A 13,918-nucleotide genomic window follows, 5' to 3' on the forward strand; every position below is an offset into this window, starting at 1 on the left:
GCGAGGATGTCAAGTGTGTCTTACTTGATAAATCCCAAGTGTGTCTTGCTTGATAAAGGTTGCCATTGACCAGAGGGGTATTCTAAGAAGCAAGCTATATCTCCTCAGGGTTTTATTAAACTAAACAGCTTCAGTTAGCTTCACATTACAGCTCAGGCTTAATCCGTATTGCGACTGTGGATATTGCTCGTCTGCCTGCCGCTAACTCTAGCAGGCTTGTAACCACGTGTGCATGTCACACATGGCTATTTGAATGCCAAACTCTTCATTGAGACACTGCTGAAACATCAATCTATTGGTGAGTCAGTTCTTGAGGTGGAGTAACTCTGACAAATCACGGTCGAACCAAGGGCTGTTTTTAAATGTCATTTTCTTTATGGGGGAGTGCTTATTAACAATACCACTGAAAATATTTTTAAAAGCCAAGCGTCTTCGACAGAGGGGATCAAGCTGAGTCTATACCAATTTACAGAGGCCAGGTCATGAAGGAAGGCTTGCTCATTCGTTTTTCTGCAAGTGTCTATGACAAATTAGGACAGGTCGTTTAATTGAGCAGCCATTACGAACACAGGCCGTAAAACAGTGATCACTAAGGTCATTGCACAAAACATCAGACTGATATCTGTCAGGATTATTTGTGAGGATAACATCAAAGAGAGTAGCCTTTTCTGGGCATTTCGAGTCATACCTTGGATTGGTAATAATCTGAGAGAGATTTAGGGAGTCCCAGTTTAGGTCACCTAGAAGGAAAATTCAGACTTCGTGTAAGGGGCCAGGAGAGAACATAGGGCAGGTAGGGTACAGGCCAGTGCTGATGGTGGACGATGCATCTGTCAACAAAGAGCTATTTGAAAGCTTAATGCTTAAAACCAGCTAATAACATTTTGGGGGGACAGAATTGGTGTAGACAACTGCACTGAAGGAGTTCCCTCGTAAAGATTGCCACTCCACCACCTTTGGAAGATCGGTCTTGCCGAAAAAGGTTATAACCAGAAAGGTTAACATCAGTGTTCAGAACACTCTTTCTTAATCATGTCTCAGTAATGACCAACACATCTGGATTAGAGCTGTGAACCCACACTTTCAATTGATACATTTGAGGTAATAAGCTTCTAGTGTTAATGTGCAGAAAACCCAGGTTGTTACGAGAGTCAGAATTGGGACTAGCAATAGTAGACGGGCCAGGTTGTACATGCACATTTCCAGATACTGTATCATCAGCAGTAATAGAATCAGGGCATGGCAGAGGACAGTGAGCGCTTTGCAGTGTTGATTTTTTATGCCATTTGAATGTGCATCAGATGGCAACAAGAACATATTGTAACAGCAATTTCTTCAGACAATAAAAATACAAATGGTTAATGTTGACTTTGCTGTGCTTTTTCCCCCACTCCCATCAACTAAATAATTGTATTAACTCATCCAAAAGTGTTACTGTGTGTGAAGTTTAAGATGCATTGTCATTACTAAATGTGTAATGTGATATATTTTAACATGACTATTTTTGAACACACAAAAAACATTAGATTAATAAAACATTTAGTCAATCGTCTCCTCAAATGAAGGGGATGATAACTCAATCTTTGCAAGAGGGAGGGAATCTGATTTCATTGGTCCTCAACTAGTGGCTCAGCCATTACATTCAGGGTAAGTGGAGTTAGCCTGCCCCTGAGCAGGTTAGTTTTGATGGATTATTTGCCATAGAAATTTACCTGGCTAAAAGGTGAGTCTTTTTCGTATGACTGTTTATACCGAGTACTACATACTTCCATGTCGTCTTAATCAACAAACTACATCATACCTAAAAACACTTTCATTTAACACGTAAAAATGTTTGCATGAGCAGATAGACTGTCTTATGGAATGTACATCAAGAGCCGATTCCAATAGACTTTCTTCAACTAGCTAACCTACCCTGCTTTTAAGATGCTGAAAAGCTGTTGAGTACCATTTTGTTTAAACAATAGTAGGAAAAAAGACCACCAAATTAAGTTTTATCAACTGCCCAAGGATCAGGTTAAGCGAACATAATTTCAGGCTATTACACTGCGATGATGATGGAAAGCTTTGGGCTCTGGTTACGCAATATATTTTTGTGTGTTCAAAGCACTTCATCCCTGGTAAGTCACAAACACTTGTTTGTATCCAACTAGCTATATGTATTGCATAAAGCTAGCTAGTTAGCGTGTAGTTAGGACTAGTGAGCTACCATTTGGACCTCAAAACCTTTTGGGAAATAAAGTATATATACAGTATATACAGTACCAGTCAAAAGTTTGGACACGCCAACTCATTCAAGGGTTTTTCTTTATTTATAATATTTTCTACATTGTATAATAATAGTGAAGACATCAAAACTATGAAATAACACACATGGAATCAGGTAGTAACCTAAAAAGTGTTCAAAAAATCAAAATATATTTGATATTTTATATTCTTCAATGTAGCCACCCTTTGCCTTGATGACAGCTTGGCACACTCTTGGCATTCTCTCATCCAGCTTCTTTCAACCGACATATTGGTAAATGTTTTGGGCGCATTTCCAAGGTGCATAATCCTAACAGGGTAGAATCTAACAAGGTGGACATTTTGAGCCTAAATTAGCCATAGCTCGGTGAGTGAGCAAGATTGAGCTAGCATAATGGTGAACACCTGAACTCGATTTTAACTTCTCTAAGCACATTTTAACATTTTGATTACTTTTTTCTAATTTAAGTTGTTCATAATTTTTTTGTGTTTTTAAGGTAAAGGACACCTGACCTTTTATATTTAAATCCTTTTGGAATTCAAATTTTACACTAAATAAGAACTGATATTTCCTGGGGACAGAAAATGCACTGCATAGTAACTAAAATAATGTTTACAATGCCATGGCTGAATGCCTCATGATTCAACTTCCCACAATTATTTGAATCTGAACAGGACATCCATTGCATTTAGCTACTGATTTGTTGTAGTTCTCAGGTCAAAAGATTTAGGCAAATTATTCCAATTGTAGTAGTAGTGGCTTGTGACTAGTTCATGTTGAAGAACATGGATAAGTAGCATAATGTAGGTTAGATCTAATTGCTGTCATACATTTAGCATGAAATCAAACCTGGCTGATCTGTTGTTTTGACGTCTGTGGGATTCATAACATTGTTGGACAGGTTTAAAAGCTCTTTGTTCTTTGTATCCATAGAGACAGCTCTTTTTTTTACAGAAACTGGGAGAACACTCATTTAGAATGCCTGAAGCTTTAACCGTACTGTGTGTGTGTGTGTGTGTGTGTGTGAGGGCTTTTTTCCCCTTACAATCAAAACATAGTATGCCTATATCTCAATGCACTGCTTTTTAAATGGCAAATTTGAACAAATTCTAAAATCACGATTAACTAATGCCATTAACTCAATGAATTATTGTAGCGGCCCTAGTTTTATTTTAGCTACTAAATAACCACATCATTAATGGATCACTAGATTAAAGAATTGCAGGTCTCTCGTCTGCCCCTGCAAACCGGTCGGCATACGCCTCATCACACTCCCTCATCTGATTCGTCATTTCCCACTAATCCAGAAAATTGACTACTGGAATGTGTGTTAGAGTAATACTCTTGCATCCATGCTTGGTATCTATCTGAACCTTGTTATCTGAAGATAACTTTGATGCCATCTATACGGATGTATTCTGTTTAATATATCTCTGTGGTCATTTGAATGTGTTCAAAGTGAGCTCTAACAACCGTATGCAAGAGGTGTTATTGTCCATAGGAGTTCTGCCTCATCTGCGTTGGTCTCAACCCCCATACAAACCTTTGGATGCTGTGACCTGTGTGGAGATTGGGCTAGTTTGATGTTACTCTAACTGGGAATGGTCTGATTGGTCAGTTTTGGTTTGAAAAAGTCACACCTTCAGATGAGTATAAATTGAAGGAAAAGTAATTGTATAACACAGAGTTTTAAAACAACACTGAAAGTGTGGAGTCTGTGGACTTATATAGTGTTTCCACCGGAACTGTGTTAAATTAACACACTGCTTAGTGTAATGCCTTATTCAAATATTTCCCAGGGTGCCTTGCCTTTAGAGTCAATTGCAGAGTTACTACCCATGACTGTATTTATTAGTTCTGTCATTGTTCCAGTCATCCATATTTGTCTTGTTGACTTTGCCACATGAGATAATGAATGTTATAAAAAACATTTGAACACAATACCACACATATTTCTGTAAGGCCTTATTTCCAAGGCCTAGTTTTACCCTAATATAGGGCCTGAAGCTCACAGGCATCACTTTGAAACAAAACCACACCCATCATTATTATATTTTCCAGCTTGCTCTATTGTAGGTCGATTTTTTTGTTGTTGTACATTGATTGATTGATTAATGAATCCTATGCTAATCAAATACATTGATTGATGAATTAATCTTATGCTAATCAAGTACAAATAACAAGACAGTATATTACTTGGACTTCTTGCACCCACTAGTGAAAGGGTTGGTCCAATTTACATGGTTTAACTTATTCGTTCTAACCTGACATTTTTAAAACAGGTTACAGGTGATAAAAATATCAGAAAGTTAGACATCCCCACACTGGCTGGATTCTAATAGGAATCACACATCACCTGGCAAGCCAGTATAATGCAGTTGTGGACAAAGTACCCAGTTGTCATACTTGGGTAAAAGAAAAGATACCTTAGAAAGACATCTTAAAATGACTCAAATGAAAGTCACACAGTAAAATACTACTGCAGTAAAAGTATTTGGTTTTAAATATACTTAAGTATCAAAAGTAAATGCAATTGCTAAAATGCACTTAAGTATGATAAGTAAAAGTATAAATCTTTTCAGATTCATTATATAAAGGAAACCAGACGGCACCATTTAATTTATTTTTTTTTTTACGTATAGCCAGGGGCATGCTCCAACACTCAAACCTAATTAACAAACGAAGCATTTGTGTTTAGTGAGTCCGCCAGATCAGAGGCAGTAGGGATGACCAGGGATATTATCTTGATGTGTAAATTGGACCGTTTTCCTGTCTTCCATCTGCTAAGCATTCAAAATTGTGACAAGCACTTTTGGGTGTCAGGGAAAATCTACGGAGTAAAAAGTAAATAATTTTCTTTAGGAATGTAATAAAAGTTGTCAAAAATATAAATAGTAAAGTAAAGGTACAGATACCCCAAAAAACTGTGTAAGTAGTACTTTCAAGTATTTTTTATTTAAGCACTTTACACCACAGTTATAATGTTATATTTATACATATTTGAATAAAAAAATTCCTCACCACCTTTTCTGGCCATGATGGTTTCATTTTCCCAAAGAAACTTTAGCCTACAACAAATTACCATGCGGATCTCTCATTTAATTGGGCCTATTAGCTAGGCTATTATTTAAACCAGGCTATTTTGCTCGTTCATGCATGCACAGTTTCAAGATGGGTCTGATTTAAAACTGGAACATGCATATGTATGGCCTGTGCCAAGTTTTGAACATGCACTGTCTTGTCAGAAATGGCGCATGCAGATATTTAGTGTGAAATGTACTCAACAGTAATAAACGAGGCCCCAGGCCTGCAAGTACGGTTGCAAAATTCAGTTGACTTTCCCAAAACTCACACATAAAAATAACACAAAAACTGACCTTTTAGCCTGCTTCTGTTTCCATAAAACTTCAAACCAGGATTTCTGGAAAACTTTGGAATTTTGGTAAAGTTACCAGAATTTTGCAACCCTACCTGAAAGTCACATTATGCTGGCTTGCAACGTGTTGTGTGGTTCCTATTGGAATCCAGAAAGAGTTATGATATCTCACATTTCAATGTTTTTATTCAGCTGCGACCTGCACTCAACATGACTGTCAGGGTTGGAAACATTGTGAGGTGACTAAGCCATTTCAACTGAAACAACCATTTGTTGTCTAACTGCTTTGATTCGTTTTGAAACATGTATGCTATTTACATTTGTGTAGCATAAGATTAATCCATGTACATGCAAAATAACAGATATTAAAAATCAACCTCAAGTAGTGAATGCTGGGAAATATTATCATGATTACCATTGTTTTACACTCACTTACAGGTAATTGGCTGCCACTAAGCTACCTTAAACAAAAGAGTTTCCTGGTACCAATGCCATTACTGTAATTACTGGTACTGTAAACTATTGTATGGGGTGGGGGAGGGAAGGGGGAGAGTTGTTTAAATTCAGGCTAAGTGATGTTGCAATTTGCCTAATGTCCACAAGGGGCGTTTTACATGTAGCTCCTATTACGTATGTACGTGGTTACGTTTAGAAATGGAAAAGCATTTATTTGTATGATGTGCCTTTCTGATTGTATATTTTTTTCTATAATATAAAACAGCATGGCCACAAACAAAGCAAAACAGGCACCAGTTAAAATGTTGAATTTATAATAATAATTTGAAACACGTATGCTATTTACATTTGTGTAGCAGGCACACAGGCAACAAAATAAAAAAAATCAATCTTGCTTCAGAGGATGTGCTTTGATTTTGTTGCCCGTGTGCCTTTTGTGTGGCATTCTATTTTGAATATTCACAAATATAGTAAGTGAACTGCTACTATGTTTTACATAAAATTAATAAAATATTTCATGGCTGTTTAAAATTCCCACAATGCAATGTAATTTACGGTAATCTACTGTATTCAGTTGATACAGTATTTTACTGTTGATTATACAGTGACAATTACAGGATTTTCTTTTTATAGTGTACCTATGTCCTTGTTCCTATAGTATGTACCCTGTCTAATATTGGTGCTACTCATCAAAAGAGGGACACCACACACTAACACACACACACACACAACCTGTCGTTGTCTCTTTGTCTCTTTTTACATACAGTTGAAGTCGGAAGTTTACATACACTTAGGTTGGAGTCATTAAAACTTGTTTTTCAACCACTCCACAAATTTCTTGTTATTAACAAACTATAGTTTTGGCAAGTCGGTTAGGACATCTACTTTGTGCATGACACAAGTAATTTTTACAACAATTGTTTACAGATTATTTCACTTATAATTCAATGTATCACAATTCCAGTGGGTCAGAAGTTTACATACACTAAGTTGACTGAGCCTTTAAACGTGGAAAATTCCAGAAAATGATGTCATGGCTTTAGAAGCTTCTGATAGGCATGACATCATTTGAGTCAATTGGAGGTGTACATGTGGATGTATTTCAAGGCCTACCTTCAAACTCAGTGCCTCTTTGCTTGACATCATGGGAAAATCAAAAGAAATCAGCCAAAACCTCAAAAAAAATTGTTGACCTCCACAAGTCTGGTTCATCCTTGGGAGCAATTTCCAAACGCCTGAAGGTACCACATTCATCTGTACAAACAATAGTACGCAAGTATAAGTACCATGGGACCACGCAGCCTTCATACCGCTCAGGAAGGAGATGTGTTCTGTCTCCTACAGATGAATGCACTTTGGTGCAAAAAGTGCAAATCAATCTCAGAACAACAGCAAAGGACCTTGTGAAGATGCTGGAGGAAACAGGTACAAAATATCTATATCCACAGTAAAACGAGTCCCATATCGACATAACCTGAAAGGCTGCTCAGCAAGGAAGAAGCCACTGCTCCAAAACCGCCATAAAAAAGTCCGACTACGGTATGCAACTGCACATGGAGACAAAGATCGTACTTTTTGGAGAATTATCCTCTGGTCTGATTAAACAAAAATGGAACTGTTTGACCATGATGACCATCGTTATGTTTGTAGGAAAAAGGGGGAAGCTTGCAAGCCGAAGAACACCATCCCAACCGTGAAGCTGCAGGAGGGGCTGGTGTTCTTCACAAAATAGATGGCATCATTATGTGGATATATTAAAGCAACATTTCAAGACAACAGTCAGGAAGTTAAAGTTTGGTCACAAATGGGTCTTCCAAATGGACAATGACCCCAAGTATACTTCCAAAGTTGTGGCAAAATGGCTTAAGACAATAAAGTCAAGGTACTGGAGTGGTCATCACAAGGCTCTGATCTCAATCCTATAGAAGATTTGTGGGCAGAACTGAAAAAGCGTGTGCGAGCAAGGAGGCCTACAAACCTGACTCAGTTACACCAGCTCTGTCAGGGACAATGGGCCACAATTCAACCAACTTATTGTGGGAAGCTTGTGGAAGGCTACCCAAAACGTTTGACCCAAGTTAAACAATTTAAAGGCAATGCTACCAAATACTAATTGAGTGTATATAAACTTCTGACCCGCTGGGAATGTGATGAAAGAAATACAAGCTGAAATAAATCATTCTCTCTACTATTATTCTGGATTAAATGTCAGGAATTGTGAAAAACTGAGTTTAAATGTAATTGGCTAGGGTGCATGTCAACTTCCGACTTCAACTGTACCTGCTGCACAAGAGCCACAAGTTGCAGTGCTGATTTAACAAATGCCCGGTTGTCACGGCAACACAGGCTTTACTTCATGTCTGAGTGGTTGACGGATCTATCGCCAGTTCCTATTGTTAATTTGAGATTATAAAACCGAACGATAACACTCATAGTGTTAGACAGGGAAGGATGTGACCAGGGTTAATCACCTGTGTAGAATATGTCATTTTATTTATATTTTAGAATTAGACTGTAGAATTAAAGTTAGGTGGGTAAAATCAGGCCACGAGTAGGCTTATTTCATATTCTGGTGGATATAGTTACCGGGTAATAAAAGGAAGAGCTTTGAAGATTAGCTTCACTTAACACACACACACACACACACACACACACACACACTTCTATCCAGAGGCTCTGGCTCCAATCCCCCCTCCCTCCTTCCCCTGCTCACACTCCCCTTCCCCAAACCATCGAAATGAAACAATCCCCACGGATAAAGCAGTTGGTATGGTAACGGATCGGTAAAGCTCCAAATCTCTTATTTTTAACAACCCATTACTGGCACGCACGTACGCACACACAGCCCATTACTGGCTGCTGCCTGCCATCCTATAATATCCCCACTTTCCTGACACAGGCAGAACTCTAAAACTAACAAAGATGCCACTCTGAAACTTTGATATGGCTATATTTGAAGAGTATATTTGAAAGTATTCAGATCCCTTGACATTTTCCACATTTTGTTTCATTACAGCCAAATTTTCAAATGGATAAAAAAAATCCTCATCAATATATACACAATACCACATAACATCAAAGCAAAAACACGTTTTTGAAAATAACATTTGGAAAAATCACATTTACATAAGTATTCAGAACTTTTACTCAGTACTTCGTTGAATGAAGCACCTTTGGCAGCGATTACAGCCTCACGTATTCTTGGGTATGATGCTACAATCTTGGGACACCTGTATTTAGGGAGCTTCTCCCATTATTTTCTGCAGATCCTCTCAAGCTCTATCAGGCTGGATGGGGAGCATCGCTGCACAGCTATTTTCAGGTCTCTCCAGAGATTTTCAATTGGGTTCAAGTCCGGGCTCTGGCTGGGCCATTCAAGGACATTCAGAGACTTGTCCCGAAGCCACTTCTGCGTTGTCTTGGCTGCGCTGTCCTGTTTGAAGGAGAACCTTCAGCCCAATCTGAGGTCCTGAGCACTCTGGTGCAGATTTTCAGCAAGGATCTCTCTGTACTTTGTTCCGTTCATCTTTCCCTTGATCCTGGCTAGTCTGCCAGTCCCTGCTGTTTTGCTCTGACGTACACTGTCAACTGTGGGACCTTATATACAGTCGTGACCAAAAGTTTTGAGAATGACACAAATATACATTTTCACAAAGTCTGCTGCCTCAGTTTGTATGATGGCAATTTGCATATACCCCAGAATGTTATGAAGAGTGATCAGATGAATTGCAAAGTCCCTCTTTGCCATGCAAATGAACTGAATCCCCAAAAACATTTCCACTGCATTTCAGCCCTGCCACAAAAGGACCAGCTGACATCATGTCAGTGATTCTCTCATTAACACAGGTGTGAGTGTTGACGAGGACAAGGCTGGAGATCACTCTGTCATGCTGATTGAGTTCGAATAACAGACTGGAAGCTTCAAAAGGAGGGTGGTGCTTGGAATCATTGTTCTTCCTCTGTCATCAATGGATACCTGCAGGGAAACACATGCCGTCATCATTGCTTTGCACAAAAAGGGCTTCACAGGCAAAGATATTGCACCTAAATCAACAATTTATCGGATCATCAAGAACTTCAAGGAGAGCGGTTCAATTGTTGTGAAGAAGACTTCAGGGTGCCCAAGAAAGTCCAGCTAGCGCCAGGACAGTCTCCTAAAGTTAATTCAGCTGTGGGATCGGGGCACCACCAGTACAGAGCTTCCTCAGGAATGGCAGCAGGCAGGTGTGAGTGCATCTGCACGCACAGTAAGGCAAAGACTTTTGGAGGATGGCCTGGTGTCAAGAAGGGCAGCAAAGAAGCCACTTCTCTCCAGGGAAAACATCAGGGACAGACTGATATTCTGCAAAAGGTACAGGGATTGGACTGCTGAAGACTGGGGTAAAGTCATTTTCTCTGATGAATCCCATTTCCGATTGTTTGGGGCATCTGGAAAAAAGCTTGTCCGGAGAAGACAAGGTGAGCGCTACCATCAGTCCTGTGTCATGCCAACAGTAAAGCATCCTGAGACCATTCATGTGTGGGGTTGCTTCTCAGCCAAGGGAGTGGGCTCACTCACAAGTTTGCCTAAGAACACAGCCATGAATAAAGAATGGTACCAACACATCCTCTGAGAGCAACTTCTCCCAACCATCCAGGAACAGTTTGGTGACGAACAATGCCTTTTCCATCATGATGGAGCACCTTACCATAAGGCAAAAGTGATAACTAAGTGGCTCGGGGAACAAAACATCGATATTTTGGGTCCATGACCAGGAAACTCGCCAGACCTTTATCCTATTGAGAACTTGTGGTCAATCCTCAAGAGGCGGGTGGACAAACAAAAACCCACAAATTCTGACAAACTCCAAGCATTGATTATGCAAGAATGGGCTACTATCAGTCAGGATGTGGCCCAGAAGTTAATTGACAGCATGTCAGGGCCGATTGCAGAAGTCCTGAAAAAGAAGGGTCAACACTGCAAATATTGACTCTGCATCAACTTCATGTAATTGTCAATAAAAGACTTTGACACTTATGAAATGCTTGTAATTATACTTCAGTATTCCATAGTAACATCTGACAAAAATATCTAAAGACACTGAAGCAGCAGACTTTGTGAAAATTAATATTTGTGTCATTCTCAAAACTTTTGGCCACGACTGTAGACAGGTGTGTGCCTTTCCAAATCATGTCCAATCAATTGAATTTACCACAGGTGGACTCCAATCAAGTTGTAGAAACGTCTCAAGGATGATCAAAGGAAACAGGATGCACCTGAGTTACAATTTCGAGTCTCATAGCAAAGGGTCTGAATACTTATGTAAATAAGGTATTTCTGTTTTTTGCAGGCATTTCTAAATATCTGTTTTCACTTTGTCATTATGGGGTATTGTGTGTAGATTGATGAGGGGAAAAAAATATTTAATCCACTATAGAATAAGGCTATAACCTAACAAAATATGGAAAAAGTCAAAGTGTCTAAATATTTTCTAAATGCAGTGTATGTCCAAAAAATACATATGGAAAAATAAGCCAAATCAAAAAATATATATATTCGATATTCATGTTTATATTTGTAGATATTCATCAATTAATGTAAGGTATGTTTTATTGAAATCAAAATAGTATACAAATTACAGACCTACAAAGCAAATATTATATGAGCAATATTTCCTTTGTAACACCTACAGATTAAACATTATGGAGTGCTTAAAAGGAGGCCTGGGCAAGGTCAATATGTCATAAATATACCAACTTTGATAAACTACAGTAGATATATATACTGAACAATAATATAAACACAACATGCAACAATTTCAAATTTCTTGAATCAGTATTCAACCCCTTTGTTATGGCAAGCCTAAATTAGTCCAAGAGAAGAAATGTGCATAATAAATCACATAAATTGCATGGACTCACTCTGTTTGCAATAACATAGTGATCTTTGAATGACTACCTCATCCATGTACCCCACATACAGGCGTCCTTCCTAACTCAGTTGCCGGAGAAGAAGGAAACTGCTCAGGGATTTCCCCATGGTAATGGTAACTTTGAAACAGTTCAGGAGCTTAATGGCGGTGATAGGAAAAAATTGAGGATAGATCAACAACATTGTAGTTACTCCACAATACTAACCTAAATGATAGAGTGAATAGAAGGAAGTTTGTACAGAATAAAAATATTCCAAAACATGCATGCTGTTTGCAATAAGGCACTAAAATAAAACTACAAGAATCGTGGCAAAAAAATGACTTTATGTCCTGAAAACAAACTTTATGTCCTGAATACAAAGCATTAACACATCACTGAGTACCACACTTCATATTTTCAAGTATGGTGGTGGCTGCATCATGTTATGAGTATGCTTGTCATCGGCAGCGACTAGGGAGGTTTTTGGGGGGATAATAAGAAATGGAAAAGAGCTAAGCACAGGCAAAATCCTAGAAAACTTGGTTCAGTCTGCTTTCCAACATACACTGGGAGACAAATTCACCTTTCAGCAGGACAGTAACCTAAATCACTAAATATACACTGGAGTTGCTTACCAAGACAACATTGACTGTTCCTGAGTGGCCTAGTTACAGCTTTGACTGAAATCTACTTCAGAATCTGTGGCTTGAAAATACTTGAAAATGGCATTCTAGCAATGATCAACATCCAACTTGACAGAGCTTGAAGAATTTAAAATAATAATAATAATGTGCAAATATTGTACAATACAGGTGTGCAAAGCTCTTAGAGACTTATTTGAATACGTATTGACTCAGGGGTTTGAATACTTATGTAAATGAGATATTTCTGTATTTAATTTTCAATACATTTGCTAAAATTTAGAAAAACATGTTTTCAATCTGTCATTATTGTGTATTGTGTGTAGATCGGTGAATCAAATATATTTAATCAATTTTGAATTCAGGCTGTAACGCAACAAAATGTGGAATGGGTCAAGGGGTATGAATACTTTCTGAAGACATATCACACATCCATATAGATGGAATCAAAGTTATCACCAGAGAACAAGGTGCATATTAGATACCAAACATGGATGCAATAGTATTATTCTAACACACATTCCAGTAGTCTGTTCTCTGTATCTAAAAGTATAATATACTTAACAAAAATACAAATGCAACATTTAAAGTGTTGATCCTTTTCTCCTTTGCCAAGATAATCCATCCACCTGACAGGTGTGGCATATTAAGAAGCTGATTAAACAGCATAATCATTACACAGGTGCACCTTGTGCTGGGAACAATAAAATACTAATAATGTGAAAGCCATAGATCAGGTCCTAAACCATTTTGTGGGGAAAAACTCATTCTGATTGGTTTGGCTTGGCATTCAAGTGGGTGGGTTTATGCTCTCAAAAGCCCACCCATGGCTGCACCCCTGCCCAGTCATGTGAAGTCCATAGATTAGGGTCTAATAAATTATTTTAAATTGACTTATTTCCTTATATGAACTGTAACTCAGTAAAATCTTTGAAATTGTTGCATGTTGCATTTATATTTTTGTTCAATGTAAAAATGAACAATTGCAAAGCATGCTGAGTATTATTCCAATGAGCTCTGCCCTGAAATACGGTCAATAATAATACCCAGTGTGCTATGCAGTTAATTTTGGTATGTTAATTTTCACATATACATTTACAGTACATTCTGGTCATTTAGCAGACACTCTTATCCAGAGTGACTTACAGTCAATGCATTCAACTAAGGTAGATAAACAAGAACATATCACGGTAAAACATTTTGGTAACCGTTACTTTGAGAATATTGTTACTGTTTGGGCCAGATAGTTACTTATTTTATATTGACATATTGATCTTAATGCTATTTTGTAATTGTATTTTATAA

The sequence above is a fragment of the Oncorhynchus nerka genome, linkage group LG16, assembly GCF_034236695.1.
Source record: "Oncorhynchus nerka isolate Pitt River linkage group LG16, Oner_Uvic_2.0, whole genome shotgun sequence".
Taxonomy (NCBI): Eukaryota; Metazoa; Chordata; class Actinopteri; order Salmoniformes; family Salmonidae; genus Oncorhynchus; species Oncorhynchus nerka.